Genomic DNA, 16,339 nt, shown 5'->3' on the forward strand with positions numbered 1-16,339 from the left:
TGTCTTTGCTCACAGAACCTGGAAGGAACACTGCCATTTCTTCAGACAGCTCTGACCAGGTTTTAATCCCAAAAGAATCCCTTAACACGGTGGTACAGTCACAGCTCTCAGGGACGCATGATCCTACTTCAGGGAGAGAGCTGAAGGGTAACATCATCTGAGAAGGAACGCTGGTTCTGAGGGGCAAAAATCACAGTGGCCGGGCAGTCCAGAAAGGCAGCCAGGAGGAGGTGGACATGAGCTGACCCTGAAGGAGAGGTAAAATCTGAATCGGCACAGAGCAGGTGGGAGGCCACTGGGGGTAACTGACAAGGACAGGTACCCTGAGACAGGACTCAGGAAGGCTGACTCCGGTGCGTTGTGTGGCCACTCACTCAGGTAGCATTTACTAAGCAGACCATGGCAGTCACTAGAACCATGCTGGGGCAAGTATAAAGAGAAGTCCAAGCAGCCCACCTCAGAGGAACACACAATAGCAAAGTGGTCAAGAGACCAGACTCTGGGGCTAGGCTGTCTGGGTTCAAATCCTGGTACCACATTTCCCAATGCTATTGCTTTGGATAGGTTACTTAGAAGAAGAAGTGCTGGCCAGGCACGGTGGTTCACGCCTGTAATCCCAGCACTTTGAGAGGCAGAGGCGGGCAGATCACGAGGTCAGGAGTTCGAAACCACCCCAACCAACATAGTGAAATCCCGTCTCTACTAAAACACAAAAATTAGCCAGGCATGGTGGTGTGTGCCTGTAATCCCAGCTACTCCGGAGCCTGAGGCAGGAGAATCGCTTGAACACAGGACGTGGAGGTTGTAGTGAGCCAAGACTGCGCCACTGCACTCCAGCCTGGGAGACAGAGCGAGACTCCATTTTAAAAAAAAAAAAAAAAAAAAAAAAAAGGAAGTGTTTTCAGAGAAAAACAGAAAATAGGCTGAGGAGATCCTGAAGGGAAAGAAATCATGGGACACTCTGGGCCCAGGGCAGATAAGACCTCAGCTTGGCCTGGAATACGTGCACCTTCAGGGTTAGCCCTTCCTCAGGATGCCCCGGGGGTACAGAGACTACCGGGTAGTTAGTCAAAGGGAATCCAGCCCCTGTGGGCACCCTCCAACAAAGAGGGCAGGGGTGAAAGCACTCAGGGAAAGGAAATGTAATAGACAGGTGAAGGGAACCCAAAGGATAGGGGCCAAACAAGGACAGCTGGTGTTTCCAAAGGGCGGTTGTTGTTGTTATTGGTATTATTATTACTATTTTGAGACAGAGTATGGCTCTGTCGTCCAGGCTGGAGTGCAGTGGTGTGAGCTCAGCTCACTGCAACCTCTACCTCCTGGGTTCAAGCGATTCTCCAGCCTTAGCCTCCCCAGTAGCTGGGATTACAGGCACGGGCCACTATGCCCGGCTAATTTTTGTAGAGATGGAGTTTTACCACGTTGGCCAGGCCGGATCAAACTCCCGACCTCAAGTAATCTGACCACCTCAGCCTCCCAAAGTGCTGAGATTACAGGTGTGAGCCACCACGTCTGGCCCATTATTATTTATATGATTATTTTTACCCCTTGAAAAGGGCATGAAACCTAATTATGATAATACAATGAGTCTGTATTATCACAGGAAAAGTGAGAGCTTTGGCTCCACTCTCTGTTGGAGGGTGCTCGTAGGGGCTGGATTCCCTTTCACCAACTACCTGGGAGTCCCTGTACCTGCAGGGCATCCCTAGCAAGGGCTAACCCTGAAAAGAGTGCACACACAGAGGTCTTATCTGCCCTCTGTCCAGAGAGCCCTTGAAAGGAAGTTTGCTCCAAGCCACTATGTACATTCAGAGAAGGGAGTGGCTACTCCGCTGTGCGTCTGGGTGCAGGCAGAGCGGAGCAGCAGGTAAGACTGGAGGAGCAAGTCCCAGCAAGATCTGCAATGCAGGACCCGAATGCTGGGTGGGAAACGCTAAAAGTTACAAAAACCACACCTCGGGAAGCATCTGTCATTCTTGCTCTCTCTCAAGTCCACAGTCTCCTGCTGTGTTCACATTCTGGACCAACCAACATAAGAGCCAAACCTGGTAAGGGTAAAATAATGCATCCCGATGTCACCTGCTAACAAGGTGGAGATGGGTTTGTCCACGAGAGGAAGGCAAAGTTGAAAAGAACAAGGGCAACTTCGAATAGTTAGAAAGCCCCTTTTGGTCGACGTCATTCTCCTCCTAGGACGTAAACGGGGACTGCATGGGCAGACATCACCATTCCCACTTAGCAAAGGAAAACTGAAGTACAACAGCCCTTTCTGCTGGAATTCCCTAGAAGGGGTCTGTGCCACATACAGGAAGTAGGGAGGGGATCTTTGCAGCATATTTCTTTTCTTTTCTTTTTTTTTTTTTTTTTGAGATGGAGTCTCACTCTGTCGCCAGGCTGGAGTGCAGTAGTCCGATGTCAGCTCACTGCAACCTCCGCCTCTCAGGTTCAAGCGATTCCCCTGCCTCAGCCTCCTGAGTGGCTGGGACTACAGGTGCTCGCCACCACACCGGGCTAGTTTCTGTATTTTTAGTAGAGATAGGGTTTCACCACGTTGGCCAGGATTGTCTTGATCTCCTGACCTCATGATCTGCCCGCCTCGACCTCCCAAAGTGCTGGGATTACAGACGCGAGCCACCGCGCCCGGCCCCTGAAGCACATTTCTCCTCGTGGAGTAACTGCGAGCGTTGCACAGGGACCACTTGCTCCGTTCTGTGAAAGCCCCAAGCCTGTCATGCAATAAAGACGTCCAGTTTCACCGCAGCAGGGGGACCCACATGAAATATTCCACTTGAACAAAAGCACTCAGCAGTTTACATCAATGCTGACCCTGTCTCATTAAAACTGAGGTGAACCCACGCCCATCAGTCTCAAAACCAGCACGTTGATACCAAGTTTCCCCAGCCGCATCCAAATCAATTCCTTCTTCCCTTTTCCCACTATCACGGGGGCAGGCAAAAGAAAAGTCAGGAAGACAGAGGATTATGCATGGCCAACTCCAAAACAAAATAACCATGGGAACCACCCAGGAAGAATGGGAAAGGTTCCCAGGAAACCCATTTCAAAGCCTCAGATTGCAATTGGGGAAACTCAGCAACCCTTTAACCACCAAAACTATTGTCACAAACAATGAACTTTCTATTGTCCCCCAAAAAAGGTGGATTTGGGCAGGATCAAGATAATAAAGACTTTAAAAGCTTCAGTCCTCATTCTCCAGCCTTCTGCAAATGCCACACTTACCCCATTGGAGACAGAAGAAGCTTTGTCAAGACCTCCAAATGTGCCATCTGCAGGGACTGCTCACATCCTAGGTGAGAGACTAGGATTCAGAGCATCATACCCCATGGTACCAACCAGCCTTCTCTTCCTCCTTCCTGGGATTCAAGTGCAGAAACGTGGGCCTCAGTCCACAGTGACTCCACCTATAAGAGCAACATAAGAAAGTAATGGGATTTGTGCTTCTTTTTTATATACCTCTAGAGACTGCAAGATTATCTTCAGAAACATTAATATGACAACACATGAAAAGTACCTCATATGTTGTACACACTCAGTACATTAGTATCTAGTATTGTTATTTCCATAAGCAATTCATATTTTAATAAGGAAGCATTGGATGGGCGCGGTGGCTCATGCCTGTAATCCCAGCACTTTGGGAGGCCAAGGCGGGTGGATCACCTGAAGTCAGGAGTTCCAGACCAGCCTAACATGGAGAAACCCAGCTTCTACTTAAAGTACAAAATTAGCCAGGCGTGGTGGTGCATGTCTGTAATCCCAGCTGCTCGGGAGGCTGAGGAAGGAGAATGGCTTGAACCCAGGAGGCGGAGGTTGCAGTGAGCCAAGATTGCGTCATTGCACTCCAGCCTGGGCAACAAGAATAAAACTTCATCTCTAAATAAATAAATAAACAAATAAACAAAAGAAGCATTTACCAGGCTTAGTTATCTATAGCTTTGTAGAAAGCACCTCGACTGTGGTGATTCTTGCCTACCAAAATCTCACGGTTTATGCAATACTGAAGCATCTGACTACAGGTACGGGAAGCAGCTTCACGATTCAGTACAAGAGCTCACAAATCAATCCACCCTGAACCATTCAGGAAACAAAACTTTCCAAAAGTGATGATCTCTCCCCTAAAAGCTTTACCAGTGAAAGCCATGCTAACACTTGTTCTCAAGCAACGGCACCAAAATAAACCGGAGAAGCGGGTGTTGCAAAATACGAACACCGGAAAAGCGGGTGTCGCCTTCTCGTTCTCTATTCTCATGAAAGCAACGGCTAGAACAAAATAGCACCACCAGGTCATCGCGGGCAGGCCAGACCAGGCACAGCTAGTCAATCTGCCTTTATTGAAAATAACTCCACACTTGAAGCTGATTCATTACCCAAAATGTAAACCAAGACTCACTCCTTGGGCAAAGCAGAATGACTTTAGCATAGCATCAGAAAGCAAATGAAGGCGTTTCCCAGCTCACAATCCCTTCCCATCCCCAGTCCAGTCCCTTGCAATACTAGATGCATAAGTAAACGCTAACTCATTATGCCATTACATAGGACAAGGTCCTAATACCCCAGGAGCTTGTCAAATGAGAGACCCTTGGAAGAACCAATGGCTCAGGATTGGGCAAACTCAGTAATGCTATATTCCCTTGTTGGGGAATATTAACCAGTCAGCTTCCTCTGTCCGATGCTCTAATTGTCCCTTTTTGGCTACAACATCAACCTTAACACCAAACAATCAACACTTCCCCAAAAGTACTTAGAAACTCCAAGGCCTGAAAAAGTATTCTCAGAAAATGCAATGGCAATACCAAACTGCTATGGCGCTCACCAGCATCATCTACCTCCAAGTTTAATTCTTTTCTTGTTTTAATTTAATTCTTAGAGATGGGGTCTCACTATATTGCCCAGGACGGCCTCAAACTCTTGGGCTCAAGGAACCTTCCTGTCTCAGCCTCCTGAGTAGCTGGGACTACAGGCACACACCACCATGACCGGCTTCCAAGTTAAATTCTTGAGTAACTAAATTAAGCAAACGTTTCCTTCATAGAAGCAACCCACTAACTTACATCCCAGTCGCTGCCAAGATCTGGGCTTTGTACTCAATTTCATTTTTACACTAAAGGCAGGCAAAAAAAAAAAAAAAAAAAAAAAAAAGGAAAGAAAGGAAAAAACAGAACAGTGGGTAAGATCCTCAAGGAGATGAGATAAACTGGGAGAGACAAAAAAAAACCCTGGGAAAGTAAGATCAAAACTGGAGCAAAGAAATGGTAGGATAACTGACTAGGAATATACAATGCAAATACTGAAAATATAGAAGGTGACTCTGATAACGCACTTGCCCATGATCAGGAGAGAACAAATGGGGAAAATGGTTTTCGTTTTTTTCTACTGCAGTAACTTTGCCTTTCTGGAAGAAAGGCATGGAGAGAGGTGGGAAGGTTGGAGACTGGACAAGAAAGGGTCGGAGGCAGAAAACGTTCATCATTGCATTGAAAACACTCAATGTCACTGTTAAATGCCTAGTTTGTGCCAAAGCAGGGATAGAGACCTTACGTGAATATTCATAATGAAATCTCATTATTCACTGAATTCATAGTAGAACTTCACAATCAGTTTCCATTTCACATTTGGGGAAATACAAGTTCAGAGAGGGTAGGCAATTTTCCTGAAACCGCACAGCCTAAAGTGGTAGAACAGGATTTCAAAGCAAGGCCTTTCTGATACCAGCATCGTTTCTGATATACGCAGAAAGAGTCTGTTCTGAGACAACTTTAAAATGCTCAGACTCATGCATTAAATATGAACCAAAATGAAGTGTCTTCTTGAGTCATTACAGCACATTCGTTCTGCTGTCGTACAAGGTAAATCTGTATTGTCAAGTGGGTTGAAAGTACCTACAATTCACATTAAATTACCAGCAAGTCTTATGTAAATTCTAGTTACATTTTCCCAGAACAATATCACAGGGTGTGCCTCAATGAAAACACAAAACCCACCTTGGAACAATTTGGTCCGCTGTGTATGGTGTTCACGAACAGAAGGTATATTTTAATGAAACTGAAAAAACATAATCTATGTCACAGATACAAAGATAAATACATGGTGACCTCCTACTTACAGCTAAGGAACTCAGTTGCTTATTTTCAAAGGCTGTTTTCAGGCCTTTTTTGACAGAGTTCCACGGGGCAGAATTTTAAAAATGAATATGAACTCAAGAAAGGAGGTAGCAGGCCACGTGTGGTGGTTCACATAATCCTGGCACTTTGGGAGGCCGAGGCGGGCAGATCACCTGAGGTCAGGAGTTCAAGACCAGCCTGATCAACACAGTGAAACCCCATATCTACTAAAAATACAAAAAAAAAAAAAAAATTAGTTGGGTGTGGTGGTGCATGCCTGTAATCCCAGCTATACTTGGGAGGCTGAGGCAGGAGAATCACTTGAACCTAGGAGGTGGAGGTTGCAGTGAGCCAAGATCATGCCATTGGACTCTAGCCTGGGCAATAAGAGCGAAACTCCATCTCGAAAAGAAAAGAAGAAAAGAAAGGAGGTGGCCTTTGTTTGTATTCCAATTAAGACACCACCAAAAGCCAAAGTTGGTTCTTCCAAAAGACCAATAAAATTGATAATATATTAACAAGACTGAAGGAGAAAAGGTACAAACAACGCCATGAATGAAAAAGGAAACATAGCTACAGATGCTATCGTCTTTAAAAATGTTATGAGGATATCATGTTCAATATTATACCAATAAATCTGAAATTGTATATGAAATGGGAAAATTTCTGTAAATGGTCTGGTATCTATTAAACAAATTAACAGTTAACAAACAGTCAGACATGGTAGCACAAGCCTACAGTCCTAGCTACACAGGAGGTTGGGGTGGGAGGATCACTTGAGCCCAGGAGTTCGAGTCTAGCCTGGGCAACAGAGCAAGACCCCATCTCTAAAAAGAAGAAATATGTGAATAAAATTTAAAATATAACCAACGAGAGACGAACCAGCTTATTTACTGGGCGAGGTGGGGAGACAATATGAAAAGATAACAATACAGAAACTGCCATTTTCTCTCACATCTGCATGGTCATATAACAGCATTAACCCCAATTTCAAATGCCCGCATGATGGTATCTTCTAACAGTTCCATGTGACAACATCTAAAAACCTTTGCTCCATGAATAATGCATTTCCCCTTTCTCTAGCTAAGAATTATTGTTCCATAAAACTCTATTAGTCAGTTTCACCAGCATTATCATGAGATCCAATTTGGTTGTCTTTAGTGTCAAATGGGTTACTAAAGGTTCCTTGGGGGGTGGGGGCCTGAGGGAGTGGGTCGCAAGCCTCCTGTCAGCATCAATTTCACATCTACCTGCCACTGGGTCCTTTCTTGAGCCCAAAACCAGCTAGAACTCAGGGCTCTAGCATTGGATCATACAACCTGTTGTCCTTCCCTAGGCCACGTCTAATATGGTTTAAAAGTAATTTCCTACGGTGGGGGGTGGGAAGCTGGGGAGAGATAGCAAGGGGAGAAATGCCAGATGTAGGTGATGGGGAGGAAGGCAGCAAATCACACTGCCACGTGTGTTCCTATGCAACAATTTTGCATGTTCTTCACATGTACCCCAAAACCTAAAATGCAATAAAATAAATAAATGGGAAAAAAAAAAAAAGTAATTTCCTTTCCATCTGTATCTTTAACTTCAAGGAAGCACGAGTCAGAGCAAGCTAAGTGAACTGTGGCCCAGCAGCCTGCCTCCTGACCCCCAAAGTTCAAGGAAAGGTATGCTGAGAAAGTCAGGCAATTCCACTTTGATATCAGAAAAATGATAAAACCAGCTACTGATGTTTTTCTGATTGGACCCACCCCAGACCCGGGAAACAGCATTTGGCTTGCTATAAATACAACAGGAGCCACACATTTTTCACCTTCATTTCTTCCCCTAAAAGTAAGACGATTCTGTAAACATTCTCATGAAGGATCTGCTTACGAGAAACAAAAACCAGCTCCAGCTACTGGTATATTACTAAGTTGTTGATCAGGTAGGAAATAACTGCAATCATTAGTTAACCCAATAGCCTCCATCTGATCCCTGCAGACCCAGGCCCAATGGAAGCCCACTGACCAGCTCCAGGCTTGAAATAAAACCTATAGCCTGTCTGTGAGAAGCCTCATTTGGGCCAGGTTTGTCCTTTGCTGGAACATACTGTCACTTGCAATGATCCCAGCCCCCAGTGCCACCCTCCACCCAAACTTCCTCTCACACCCCACCCAAAATTGACTTAGGCAATCAATCCAAAGATAAGCCTAGCTGTCACATAAAGACAGACATTAAAAAAAAAAAAAATGTTCCAGATAAACAAATCACATCTCCACAGCCAGGAACCTAGAGCTGAACTAATTTAATCAGATATAAAATTAACGAGAAATCCGAGACTTCCCATGTCTCACTCCAGGACTCCCATCCAGGTGCGGTCGCGAGCCACAGCTTCTGAATATTTCTTCGGAACTTTTTTTTCCCTTGACTCCCAAGCCTGCCGTGGGGTTCATTTTCAATAGTACTGACCTGCAAATACCCAACTCGCAGCGGGACAGCCCCCGGCAGGACGCATCCTGGATGGGTGAGAGGATCCCGCGGTCTCCTCCCCAACCCCCTATCCCATACAATGATCCTCGCTTACAGAAGTCAAGGAGGAAAGAAGAAGCTTTCAAAGCCCGAATCTCTGTACCCTGGAGCCAGAACCAACGTCGCCGGCGTCCCCGGAGCTCAGCAGGCAACGCGCGCCGAGCAGCTTGGAGACGCGCTGGCTCGATCTGGGAAGGGGCTCGGGGGCGCACGGTTCACCCGCCCCAGCTGCACGGCTTAGCTCAGGGCTCTCACCTATCCTCGCCCAGGGCCTCAATAGGCTGTCCGCCCCCGACCACCCGACACAGAGATTCGCCGGTGGAAAGAATCGATTTCAAAATTCAAGCTCACCCCTGCTCAACAAGGCGCGCACGTTTCTCCCGTCTGGCTTCACATCTCTCAAACTTCCAGTAACAGAAATGAGGAAGCAGCAGCCTTCCCCAGCTGCTGGAAGAGGCAGTGGGTGTAACTTGTGAAGTTTCGTGCTATGATGAATCTGGTCACTTGGGTGTGTTGGAGAGGGTTGGTCGCTCCTCCCTTCCTCCTCCCACCATCACCTCCCTCCTCTCCGCCTCCCTCTCCAATTTAATTCTTCTCTCCGGCATTCGCCGGCTGTCACTCAGAATCCCAGCACCCTGCCCACCGCATCCTTGGGAGCAATGTATTTCGAACAGGTCTTAACCATTTTACGGATGAACCTGCTCACCCTGCACAAAGCACAAGTGACTATCTAATATTTTTCTACAGCACATGGCAAGAAGCAGCGCCTCTTAAAAGATGTAAAAGTCCGGGAATATTACATAAGCACCCCCCACAAGTCCTTCACGGGAAGAAACGTGGGTAGTTCATCAAGTGGAGACCTGACTCCCAAATATCTACTGAAAACCAGTGAAGGGCAGAAAAATAGGAACCAAACTTTCAGTTAGCTGCCTTTCCTTTAATATGTACTAGAAAGTATTTCAAATATACATCCAGGTGCGGTGGCTCACGCCTGTAATCCCAGCACTTTGGAGGCTAAGGTGGGCAGATCACGAGGTCAGGAGTTCGAGACCAGCTTGACCAACATGGTGACACTCCATTTCTACTAAAAATACAAAAATTAGCCAGGCGTGATGATGCGTGCCTATAATCCCAGCTACTCAGGAGGCTGAGGCAGGAGAATCACTTGAACCTGGGAGGCAGAGTTGCAGTAAGCCAAGATCGCACCTGGGCGACAGAGCGAGATTGTCTCAAAAAAAAAATAATAATTATATATATATATATATATATATACACACATACACACACACACACACACACACACACCCCATATATTTGAAAAGAATGTAATGAACACCCAAGTGCCCACCATGAAGCATAAAAAATTAAAATTACTAACGTAGTGGAAACTATCTGCAACCCTTTTCCTCGCTGAAATACACCCCTCTTTCCTTCCCCCTGGAAAGAAAATGCCCCACATTTCATTTCCCATGAGCAATTTTTGTATCACAGTTTCTAAAAATGTTAACGGGAACATGCTAACTTAAAGTTCACCAGGAAGCCACTCCATGGACACCTCTCTACTGTGCTGGACCCTGGTTTCCAAACAGAAGTTTCCTTAAATAAAACTTAAAATGACCTCAGGTTAAATGAAGCTTCAGGTGGCTGGTTAAAGAGAACAAAAGAAATCACAAAAGAAGAACACAGTAAATCTAAAGTGACAAGTGAGAAGCTATATCTGAGATGGTTGAAGCATTCATGGATGAAATTGACAGATTAATAGAGCATTATCATTTCATAAGGTTAAAAGTTGTGCCAAAAACTAAGGATACTCATCCATGCTATAAGGAACTTTACCCAAAGACACAGGCTACAAAAATAGAAACACAACATTCATTAAAGAAGTCATAATGACTCAAATGCCAGCCAGGGAGACAGCCCAGAAACAATACTCCAAAAAGGGAACTTTCAGATACATTTAAACTTGACTCAATATATGGATATATATTCATATATATATATATTCATATATATCCATATATTCACATATATATTCATATGCACATGAACATGAAGAAAGAGATGCCTGGTTCATCTTTATATTCTTGGTAACTCACATAAAGGCTGGTATAAGCAGAAAATCTAATCATTACTTGAAAAATGAATTAAGGAAATAAACAAAAGTGTCCGCAAACGTATCTAAAAGAAATGAAATGAGCATGGTGGCTCAAGCCTGTAATCCCAGAACTTCAGGAGGCCAAGGCAGGTGGATCACCTGAGGTCAGGAGTTTGAGGCCAGCCTGGCCAACATGGTGAAACTCCATCTCTACTAAAAATACACAAATTAGCCAGGCGTGGTGGCGTGCACCTGTATTTCCAGCTACTCAGGAGGCTGAAGCAGGAGAATCACTTGAACCCAGGAGGTGGAGGTTGCAGTGGGCCAAGATCACACAACTGCACTTCCAGCCTGGGTGACAGAGTGAGACTGTCTTGAAAATAAATAAACAAACAAACAGAATGAAGAAAGAGAAGATTGTCCGGATAGAGCAGCGGTCCTTATTTGGAGGTGATTTTGCCTCTGGGGAACATCTGGTAATATCTGAAGGCATTTTTGGTTGTCACAGCTGGCGGTGCTGCTGACATCTGGTAGGCAGAGTCCAGAGATGCTCCTCAACATCCTATCATGCATAAAACAGGCCCCATGACAAAGAATTCTTCAGCCACAAATGCCAATAGTGCTGCTGCTGAGAAACCCCAGTTTAGAAGTTTCACTCTCACCTGTCACTTAATTAATGTATTCCATCTATTCCATATAGCATCATCAATTTGAAAGGTCTCTCCAGGGACTTATAAAAATATGAAGCAACACTTCTCCTTTTCCACTGTGCAGCATTCAATGGCTGAGAACCATACATATGGGCTCAGAAGAAAGCAGACACTGAGATCAGAGGCAGGAAAGCATCCCATGGTTTTGGGTACAGCCTTGGCATCCATGCACTCATCAAGCTAATGACTTACGCTGAATTTAGATGAAAACATTCATGAAAGGGGTGGGAGGAAGAGGATGTAGAGCCAGGGGGCACTGGTTTAAGAATCAGAGATCACCTACTTCAGGGAAGCTGACATGGTGTGCAGAGAGAGATGTGACAGATACAGAAACAAAGCGGGCTTATCGTGGCCCATCAGTCATTTCTCTGATGACAATCACGAGACTACGCTGGAAGTACCCCACTCAGAACAGGAAGGCGCTTCATCTCATTACAGCATATAGAAAAGAATGTTACAGATCACTCATGGGAAGAGGAAGTTAAGCACCACGAAGTCTGCGGTCAGAGCAGTGGGCTAACACATCTTGCCTACAGGTTTTCTGGTCTCATGATTACCTAACAAGGGTTTTTAGTTCTGGGAGGCCATATACTTTTTTCCCCCTTCTTTCTGATATTATTATTTAATTTCTGCATGGAGGGAGAGAAGAGCTGTTTTTGTTGTTACATAGTGTTTCCTTTGGGGGAGGCAGGGAACAGAAGGTTTGCTCATCTTGAATCTTCTTGAACCCACATATATGGTGGGGATGCAATACATACGTGTTGGATTAAGCCAAACAGTCCCCACCTTCTTCCCTATCTCTTGGGTCTAAAAGTAAAAGGTCCCCTGTAGATGCTTCTAAAGAAAAATATCTTGAGATCAAGAGTCTGAGCAACATGTGAACACATTACATAATCCCCGCTGGCTCCATATAGTGGCAGGCAGGTTTTCACAGATCTGAACAGAAGGGCTGACCTGATACAGGTGAAACTCCAATATCAGAACTGGAGAGGCCCCAGGCATTGGCCTCAGGCCTCAAAGGGAAGCAGGACTTAGCCTCCGAGAATTTACTCCTATAGCAGAAGGGCTGTGTCCTCCTGTCCAGGAAGAATGCCAAGCTGTGGGTTCCCCCGCAACACTACTAGACAAGTGGGCAGGAAGGAAGATGCCCTATCCCTCTTAAAGTACCAGCTTCTTAACCTGTGGTGTTGAAAGCCACTAGTTTTGCTTTTTAAAAGTTATGCAAATTTAGGAAAAGAAAACATGAACACAGGTCCAAGCCCCATCAATAGCAATGAACTTATGCACGAATGTACACTATTTCTGCACCAAAGAAATGCAACCAGTAGGGGGAGCACAGCTGACTTTTGTTGTTACTGTAATTTCTCAAGGTCGGGAAGAACCTGGGGATGATGTTGAATGATACAAAAATAATACACATCGCAGCAAAAGAAAAGATTTATGCATGAACATTCAGAGAAACTGTAAACCATGACAGCCTTAGAAGGGATTTGAATTGTTAGTGGGTATTTGCACAAAAGCTGGCTAAACAGACAGAAGGGGACCACACAAAAAATGAATTCATGTTGGCAAACAATATGTAGTACGTGGAGAAAAGGTCACAAAGCGCTGAACTTCTTTCTCCCTTTGTCAAGTGGATTTACACTCAGAAATGAAAACGTATGGAGAGTTTATGTAAGCTTATTCTCTCCAAAAATTTCAACTCAGTGTTCAGCTTGCTCAATCTCTCTTTACAGATCTACAATAGCTGGCCTTTAAAATTCCTTTCAAATCACATTCTCAATGACACAGATGGCTTACAAAAGCAAGCATTTTCTGGATTGCTGTTCAAGGATCTCCAGAACCAACTTGGTCAGGAATCAAGGTGTCTTCAAGGTCTGTGAATTTGAAGCCATCACCCACGGAACTTACCTGCACCTTTTCAAACCTTCATAGAACAACCACAAGGTAAGAAGTGCTGGCACCAACCCGTCCTCACCTATGTCACCTAGCAACAGCCTATCAGCAGCAAGGCCAGGGAAGAGTGTGCTCTTCCTCATGTTAGGTGATACACAACAGGGGTGTTAACACCATCAAATCACCTGAATCCAAACACAACTTCCCAGCATGACTGCAGTTCCAAATTCGGATCCTGTTAATGGAATCCATATTTGGAATGGCTATGAAAATGCAGAAGGTTGTTCATAAATACATTTTGTGGTTGACTGCCAACTGATTGCCAAAATCAATTTTTTATATTTGAAACTGATGAAAGGTCTAAATATGGATTCAGCCCCCCCACTCCCATGCTAGGTGATCTGAGAGTCTGTCTGCTCAAGAATACTGCCACATTTGAAAACACTTTAAACACCTGTTTCAGCCCTGGATGGGGTCTTTCTTTTCTCTGAGAGACAAACAAGATTCACCTTTTAAAGGCAAATTAAAAAAAACAAAAACAGTTCGTTAAATTTGATTTGATGCAAGAATGTTTTACAACTTCAAAGCAAACCTTATGCCAACCAAACTCAGAGACTCTTTACCTAGTTTTCCCTATCTGAAAACAGAAAAACAAATACATAGAGATACTCTTAAAAAATAGAGGGCCAGCCAAAAGAGGCCAGGAAACTCTCAGCTGTTAAGCACCATCTCCAGAATGCATTGCAGGAACTGTGTGGAAAATTCCCTAAAATCCAAGGGCTTCAATTTCCTTGACCATAAAATGATGACGTTCGATTTAATTTTCTCTGCCTTCTGAGTTCTATCTTCCAATTATATGTTTCCATGATTTTAAAGCCCCCATTGCTTTCATCACCCCCAAAATTAGATTTCCTTACAGAAGAACAACTTTCATCTAACAAGTCAAAGCCAAGAGGGTCAGCACTCCTTGATGGCCCACATTCTTGTAAGTGAAGCCAGGTTTGTGACTGAAAGGATGAAGGGAAAAGGGAGGAGGTGCAACCAGAGGATAAAGGTGACAAAGAAGGCCGAGGAAACGCCCATGAGCTCTTAGTTCCTACCAACCATAAACCATATGGGGCCAGATGCTGTCCCACCCACACACACAGTAAGGCTGTGGATTTCAAGGGCCCCGGGTGCCTTGTACAAATGGTGCATGTATTCGCGGGGGTAAAAGCATCTAAGTTTTTCCTAGTTTGGGAACCTTTCAGATACCTCCCTGCTCAGCAGCAATAAACAATAATAACTGCCATTGGCACTAGACACAAGATAATATAGAATAACTAATTTAAGAAGCTAAAAGGTCAAGTTCTAATTTCAGTCCTGCCTTTTCTTCAAAGAATGCCAGGATAGCTTTATAATCCTCAGTATAGCCTCTTGAAAAAGCTGGATCAGGGAGTGTCCCACTGGGGAGGCCTCATTTGGTCATGAGAGAAGCAAGGATACAAACTGAGAAGACCCGGTTCAAGTCCACGTTCCAACGACAACCATAATAACGTAGAGCAAGCCACTCTGCCTACCCTTCAGTAAAATGGGAACTTAAAATAATAGATGCCTATTAGCAATGGAATGTGTGGGTTAACAGGCTTTGTACTGGGCATATGCCCAACACTGTCTGTAAACGGACAAATGGGCACGAAACATGTCAAGACAATTTTCAGTCAGGAAATAAGCCAACCCTGTATCTTGAACAAGCTTAGCGTTTATCATGTTCTCAATGTTTTCACGTCACGCCACTGCACTCCAGCCTAGGCAACAGAGCAAGACAGTGTCTCAAAAAAATAAAAAATAAGAAAGTGCATCTCTGCTAACACCACAAAATACCATCATTTTCAATTGTCTGTGACTATTCATTGAGCCAATAGCCAAGGGATGGAAGCAGTCTGTGTGCCCATCAGCAGAGGAATGAATAAACAAAATGTGGCATATCTCTGCAATGGGATATTACTCAGCCATTTAAAGTAATGAAGTTCTGATCTGTGTTGCTACATGGGTGAACCTTGAAAATATTACGTTAAGTGAAAAAGTCAGACACAAAAGGACGAATACTGCGTAACTCCACTTATGTCCAAGTTTTCGACATAGATAGTGGTGATGGTTGTACAACATTGTGAATGCAATTAACGCCGCTTAAGTGTATATTTTAAAATGGTTAAAATGGCAAGTTTTATGTTATATGCATTTTACTACAACTTTTAAAAGAAGATTCCAAAAATATCATTTTCAACTTTTTGGCTCAAATATATGTAGCTTTAAAAAAAAAAAAAAAGGTGCTGGTGTGGTGCAGTGACTCATGCCTAAAATCCCAGCACTTTGGGAGGCCAAGGTGGGCAGATCACTTGAGGTCAGAAGTTCAAGGCCAGCCTGGCCAACACAGTGGAAACCCCATCTCTAATATTAAAATAAATAAATAAATAAATAAATAATAAGCCAGGTGTGGTGACGCACACCTGTAATCTCAGCTATTTAAGTGGCTGAGGCACAAGAATAGCTTGAATCCCGGAGGCGAAGGTTGCAGTGAGTCGTAACCATGCCACTACACTGCAGCCTGGGCAACAAGCAAGACTCTGCCTCAATTAAAAAAAAAAAAGTAACAAAAAAGTTGCTGCTGAAAACAAAACTAATCAAAGCTTTACGCACATTAACCAAGCCTTCCATAAACCAGCTCTCCCTGTCAAATCACCGTGATCTTCGCACACCCAGATGACTGATAAAATGACATTGCCTCATTTATCAAGGTAAATCTTTCACAATTATAAAGATAAAACAAGGCACACCTTTGCACAGTATGGTAGAGTCACAGCTGTATGGAACAGCTGGCTTCCACCAACCCATCCCAATCCCAAATTGCAAAGCAGATCAAGAAACCAAAAAGGGTCAGACAGGAGTCCAGAACCCTAATGGGAAATTAATCAAACACAAATTCTTTTTTTTTTTTTTGAGACGGAGTTTTTGTTCTTGTTGCCCAGGCTGGAGTA

General features: G+C 44.3%; 1 protein-coding gene across 1 annotated transcript in view; it reads right to left on the minus strand.

Annotated features, from left to right (window-relative positions):
* The window catches only part of TIAM1 (TIAM Rac1 associated GEF 1), a 240,106-nt gene extending 230,903 nt beyond the window's left edge, over positions 1 to 9,203 (minus strand). Inside the window, exons 1-2 of the mRNA XM_037734462.1 lie at positions 8,973 to 9,203; positions 3,238 to 3,419 (exon numbers count right to left, since the gene is read on the minus strand). The gene's annotated coding sequence lies outside the window, so the exon portion shown is untranslated. The remainder of the gene's footprint in view (positions 1 to 3,237; positions 3,420 to 8,972) is intronic.
* Between the last annotated feature and the right edge of the window lie 7,136 nt (positions 9,204 to 16,339).

Source organism: Cebus imitator, unplaced genomic scaffold, assembly GCF_001604975.1.
Source record: "Cebus imitator isolate Cc_AM_T3 unplaced genomic scaffold, Cebus_imitator-1.0 Scaffold621, whole genome shotgun sequence".
In the NCBI taxonomy this organism is placed as follows: domain Eukaryota; kingdom Metazoa; phylum Chordata; class Mammalia; order Primates; family Cebidae; genus Cebus; species Cebus imitator.